The 6,220-nt window shown below is 42.6% G+C and overlaps 1 long non-coding RNA gene across 1 annotated transcript; it reads right to left on the bottom strand.

Annotated features, from left to right (window-relative positions):
• Positions 1-3,432: 3,432 nt before the first annotated feature.
• LOC310833745 lies at positions 3,433-6,207 on the bottom strand. Its single transcript, XR_014558908.1, has 3 exons — positions 5,824-6,207; positions 4,758-4,967; positions 3,433-3,526 (listed from the first exon to the last, which is right to left on the bottom strand). It is a non-coding gene; the product is annotated as an uncharacterized lncRNA (long non-coding RNA).
• Between the last annotated feature and the right edge of the window lie 13 nt (positions 6,208-6,220).

Here is a 6,220-nt window from a genome sequence, read left to right as displayed (position 1 = left end):
TGACCATTCTGAGCAGAATGTAGCCGAGCTATACAGTATTCTGAAGGTATAGAAGCTGTACCTTCTATACCTTCTGCGAAAGCCCTTCTCTGGAGGATCTCCCACCTGTCGCTATCAGGGAGAAGGCCTTCTTCTGTAGTTGCAACATGAGTGTGGAAAACCACCTTAAAGGAGATCTACTTAATGCCTTATTCTTTTTTACTCTTTGGTGCTGGGCAAAATCTTCCTTGTTTCTCCAGGTTTTTGGAGCAAAATTAGATTGTCTATTTGTGTGTGTGATTGAACTACTGCTTTAATTGCTTTGTTTTATACTGTGACATGTTTTAGTCTGATTGCTGGAATTTTGCTATTTTTAGTATTTTTATTGTGCTTTATTATTTGTTAGCTATCCTCACTATTAGCTGCAAAACAGTGGTGTACAAAAGAAGAATAAAATAAATAATCCAAGGGGAAATGGCAAGATGCCAGCTAATCTCTATGAAATTACCGCCTGGTATTCCTTGTCTTACATGCTTGACTCTACTCTAAATTGGGGGTGGTCCTACCTTCTACAAACCCAAGCTCAAACCTTCATACGCTACTAGTTGTTTGGCAGTTTTTCTAACTCTGAAGTTTTTCTCTTTGTATGTCAACTGGTTTCAGTTTTTTCAAAAAGCCATGCTTAAAACTGGACTTCATCACAATGACTTTCAAACACAAATTAAGAACAAATGGTAAACCAAACATAATGCGAGTCACAAAGGAAACAAGAGGTTCTCAAGGATTTTAACACATTTTTCTGGTCAAGGCCATGTTTTTGTAATTCTGGTCATGGTCACAGACTTCATTTTTTCAGTTTGTTTAAGTCTTTTGAAGTTCATTATCCCTGTTCAGCTAACTTCACTTTGCTGATCTCAATCAGTTCATGATCATTAATTTAAGCTTTCTTCTGCCACTACATAATTCTCAGCTATTTCCTGCTTGCTGGATAGAATCTGGTCTCAAATGCTCCATCTTTGAAACTTCTAATTTCTGAAAGAGGAATTATTTCCCTGTGCTGACTTTATATTCTAATGTTCTGACACCATAGGTGCCAACTCCCAATGGCCCTGGATGCCCAAAATTCCCCATGAAGGGGCTGGGCGCCCACAAATTTTGGTGCCAGGGCCATGCATGGCACCCACAGCCCCAGGCACCCACAGTCGCGGGGATAAATTGGCATTTGTGTCTGATACATAGATTATTTAGTGACATTCTTGTTCCAAGCTAGAAAATGCCTTTCCCTTTGTTGTAGTCAACCATTTAGCAACTTTGATTCAAGTCTAGTGAGTCTGATATTTCCCTGAACATTCTAGCTGCTTATCCTCCAAAAGCAGTAGTTAAAACAGGGATACTGTCTCACTACATTTTCTGTAAACCACATTAAAAGATCAAGTCATACTGTATGTTAAACATACTCTTTGCGTTTCATACTTAAATGAACCATGCAGATTACAATTCCCACTTCACCTATAAATCAGCGGCAGGAAACAGCAAAGAGCATGATCAGGATCTTTGCAGATACCATAGGAAATCTATTTGGTAATTTTCATTGGTGTGCGTTGTTACTAGCATGGTATGTTCAGTGGCAGAATCTTTTATTGGGGTTTCTTGTTATTCTTGTACTACTCCAGCACAAGGGAAGGGTTTTAGAGCAATTGATTTGTATGTGTAAGGTCTCATACTCAAACTCCAGCATCTCCAGGTATGCGCTGGGAAAGACTCCCGTGAGTCATTGTAGACAATATTGATCTAGCATGGTCAATGGACAGGAAAGGTGGGAGTTGTAGCCCCTCAAAAAACATTCCTATTTATTTATATCTATGCATTTCCAGTTTTTATTTTACATACATTTATAATCTTACCATCTTCCCAAGCAGACGTCCCATCCTATCCTTCAGTGACATCCCGAGTTGGCTGCATCTCCGTCAGTTTCTCCACTCCATTTCGTCCCTTCACTTCCCTTGTTTTGTCAACTGCTCTTCAAAGGTTCGTCCCTACTTGAAGATTATATTTACAGTAATGCCATATATTTTTAAGTATTCTCCAAGACATTACCACTCGCTCTTTATCTTCCTCTCTAGCCAGTTCCTTATTTTAGCCGTCTGCAAATTTTATTAATTTATGCAACCATTGGTCTTTTGTCAGGATAACCTTTTCTTTCCAGTTTCTTGCATAAAATGCTATTGTGGCTGCTGTTGTAAAAATAAATAGTGTTCTTTCCTTTCTTTTCTCCTTTCCTATTAAAGCTAGAAGAAAGCCTTCTGGGGTTTTTTTTTTTGGAATGTGAGGAACATTTTTTTTAATTCCTCATATACCATCTTCCTTTTTTATTTTTGTTTACATAGCCACCACATATGTATTAAAAAGCCTTCCATTTCTAAACACTTCCAACACAGTGTAGCCCCACCAGTCAATGGAGGGCGCCATGTTGGCTACTCCCAGTGCAGACCGTAAGGAGCTAAATGGGCCACTGCTCTGACTTGGTAAAGGGCAGCATCTTCTGCTTCCTATGATTCTATTCAAACACCTGTTCTTTCTCTTCGATGATTAAGCACAGAATGTTCCCTGAAGTTGTCTAATTCAACACAACAAACAACAACAAACACCTCGTAGCTGTACCTCTTGGGCTATTGAGTTCTATGTTTATTTCATATTCTGCTTGTAAGTCCTGAAGCTACAGCCCATCAGCTTCATTGTGAACCTAAGTTCTAGTCTTCTTGTTGTTGTTTAGTCATTTAGTCGTGTCCGACTCTTCATGACCCCATGGACCAGAGCACGCCAGAGCACGCCAGGCCCTCCTGTCTTCCACTGCCTCCTGCAGTTTGGTCAAACTCATGCTGGTAGCTTCGAGAACACTGTCCCACCATCTTGTCCACTGTCGTCCCCTTCTCCTTGCACCCTCCATCTTTCCCAGCATCAGGGTCTTTTCCAGGGAGTCTTCTCTTCTTAGGAGGTGGCCAAAGTTCTAGTCTTAGGAAAGGGTGAAACTCTTTCTCTCCAAACCAATTATGTTATAAACCTCATTCATGTCTGCCTTTCTTCTAAACTGAAAGTCACAGCCTTTCCTGTGTTGCAATGTTCTGCCATGCTAAGAATGTTTTAATATTAATTTAATTGTTTCCAAAGCTGGTCCACCCTCCAGTGCTGGAGTGCCTAGCCATCTAACATTTCCTCCCCCCACCGCAGCTGACAGCATTACTGTTATTCCTACTGTTATTTACTCTTACTTGTTTGATAACAGTGTCTTTGGATACAGACTCAGTTAAAGGTCATGGTGCAGTTGGGTAAATATTCATTTATAATCTGGATACGCTATTTACTTGGCAAATGCGCTTGATGTTGCCACCGCCACAACTTCTTTATCACCTGCAAGATGTCTTTAACATCTCCCAGATTTTCTTTTTATTTTACTTACTGGCAAGAATTCAGCAAATGCGCAGGCACATCTGTAAAATGTTTGTGTGATCTTCTTTTTGAATGCTTGACAAATTAAGTCCTGTGAAAACTGATAATGCAGTGCAATGAATGACATTTTAATAATCACAGAAAATAAGCCTGATGTTAAGTAGAATGTTTAGCGGCATCTTCTCCCTGGTTATTAAACATCTATTTAAGTAGCCGAATTATACATCTGTCAACAATGTTTAGAACAAGAATAAAACTTTCTTCCATGGCAAAAGGTTATTTGAAACAAAATACACAGTATAATAAGTAGGTTTAGTTTTGAAGGTTTGGGGACAGCCTCTCTTATTCACTGCTCTGTGCTCCTTGGCAGCAGTGCCCATGGCAACGCTCTCTGGTACAAGGAAGACTGCAACAATACTGCAGCTGTTCCTATCATAAGCAAGAGGGGAACTGAATCACTAGTGCATGGCTTTCTCAAGGCTGCCATTCTCTCTGAGCAAGGCTCAGGAGTGTCACTGGCAAGCACCCAATCCGGATGGAGCAAGAGACACTTCGTCCACAAAAGTAACTGAATGAGTGCAGCGCCATGACTGACTGACTGACTGACTGACTGATTGCAGATCTACAAACCTTTGGCTTCCTCAGAAGTGTTCCTGTGTGACTGAATTCCCGTGGGCTGGGGTTGAATGAATAGAACTGGATGCTTTAATTTTTACTGTCAGGAGAAATGGTAATGTGAATGTGGAGGAGGAATATTAATTATGCTTGGCAGACCTTCTTCAAACTTAAAAAAAAAAAAATCTCAACTGCACACGCACAAAACAGCACAAAGAAGGAGTCTAAGGAGCTGATAAGTGGTGGAAGCTTTTGTACTGCAGACTTGTAGAAAACAGGTGGGTAAAGGAGAATTATTTGTCATTCTCAGTTTATCAGTTTCATAATTTTATTTTTGCTTTTAAAAAAAAAGCCACAGAATTTAAATATATAGTTTTTAAAAACATTTGAAAGGCTATAATATGGATTAAAAAATAAAATATAATACCATAAAACCCTTCCTTCCTGTCATCTGCCCTTTCTCTGTCTGGTCAAGTAAACCAGTTCTTTACATTAGGAAGATGCAAAGTCTGGGGCAGGAGCTGACTTCTTCCCGAAGAGAGCTGCAAACTGGGGAGTCCAAAGTACCCTTCAGCCTGGCCTATTCACCTATGGTTGATAGAATGCCAGGGTGTATGGGGCGTTAGCGGAGGGGTAGTACCTCTGGTGGGGGCACATCGTGCTCCTTCTGGTGTAGTTTGTCCACCTCTGGTCCCCACCCTGCACTCAGCTCTTACCTGTGGCTCCTGGAGCTGTCAGCATGCAACAGGAGCCACACCCCAAGGAACGGTTTCGACTGGCTGGCTAAACCAGGTGAGGGTAGCTGATGGGTCTCAAACCCTTGGTGAGTAAGGGACTTCCCCTGCAGGTGAAGACAAGGCTCTGGTGGATTGTGCAGATGAGAACAACAGTGGGTCCAATGGTCAAGAAGACGATTTCTGCATGTGCTGCAGAGAGACACGAGGGGCAGAGAGGGCTTGTCAACTAGGTAGCCCATCTAGGAGAAGGAAAACTCTGATCCTAAACCTCCACTGCCTTGTGAGATACCTTTGGGAGAAGAAAAGGCTAAGGAGTAAACCCTGTACAAATCCAGAGTAGATGTCCTAAGGCAGTTGGATGATGCCTCGTGCCCCTTGTACGCCTCCTCCCACCAAGCTTCTGCCAAGCGTCTTGCTCTCTCTTTGGGCCACATCAGCAAGGCTGAGGGCAGGGTCATCTGGACACACACACTGCCCAGGCTTGCACCCTGCAGAGGCCACTTTGGTGCTGCTAACGCAGCAGTTTGACTTCACCCGTGGAGGAGCAACCCACTGTCTCTTGAGACAGATGGATGACGGCGGCGGCGGCAGCAGCAGCAACTGATCAAAAGCCATTCCCAGAGGGATAGAAGAGGCAGTATGAGCAAAGGCTACTTAAGTGTCAGCTGGACAGCTATTAGCAGGGACTGTCATTTTGGACTTTAACTGCTGGTCCTCCTATTCCTACTGCTTGCAAGGAAAGACCAGCCAAATCTGGTCAGCCATCTAGCCAAGGGACCATTAGCATCTTGGGCCAGAGGGAGGACATCCCACCCCACCCCCCAGCCTGAAATAGCCACTGCAAGGTATGCTTCCTGGTATGCAGAGATAACACTCAGTGCCAATATAGACTGCATCAGTGCAGTGTAGGCAGTTTGAGCAGCTGGGAGCAAGGTAGCCACTTATGCATCATCAGAAAAGAATGCACAGATCTGCATGTGCTGATTTAATATATAGAGATAGAAATATAGAAAAATCACTTTAATAGAATTACAATATATCTCACCATAGAGGAAGAACTGTGGGCTTGCTCTGCGTCCGGATGCTACCAATAGGTTTCTTCTCTTTAACCAGACTTGGACTAAACAGGCCTTCAAACAGAGGACGGCCCTGTGTAAAGCAGGGAGCAGAGCCAAGACACAAGGAAGAGGCAGTCTGGACTCACTGTAACATCTGGCCCTTCATTCCGCTACTGCCACCACTATGGAAGAACCCCATTTACTGATTTTAATGCTTTGTTTTGTTGCTTCTCTGAGGGTGTTGCATTTATCACTGTGATGTGTATTATGGGATGGTTTGTAGCCACTCCACTCCTCACTCTTAGGTCTATCAGTTCCAGTATTCTGCTTCCTATTCTGGCCTCTGAGAAGCTTTCCAGCTAATTAAAAATGTGCTATTGAACA

This window comes from Podarcis gaigeae, assembly GCF_964106915.1.
Source record: "Podarcis gaigeae genome assembly, chromosome: 1".
Lineage (NCBI taxonomy): Eukaryota > Metazoa > Chordata > Lepidosauria > Squamata > Lacertidae > Podarcis > Podarcis gaigeae.
Note: the sequence above shows the minus strand (reverse complement) of the source record. Positions and strands in the feature narration are given on the sequence as shown.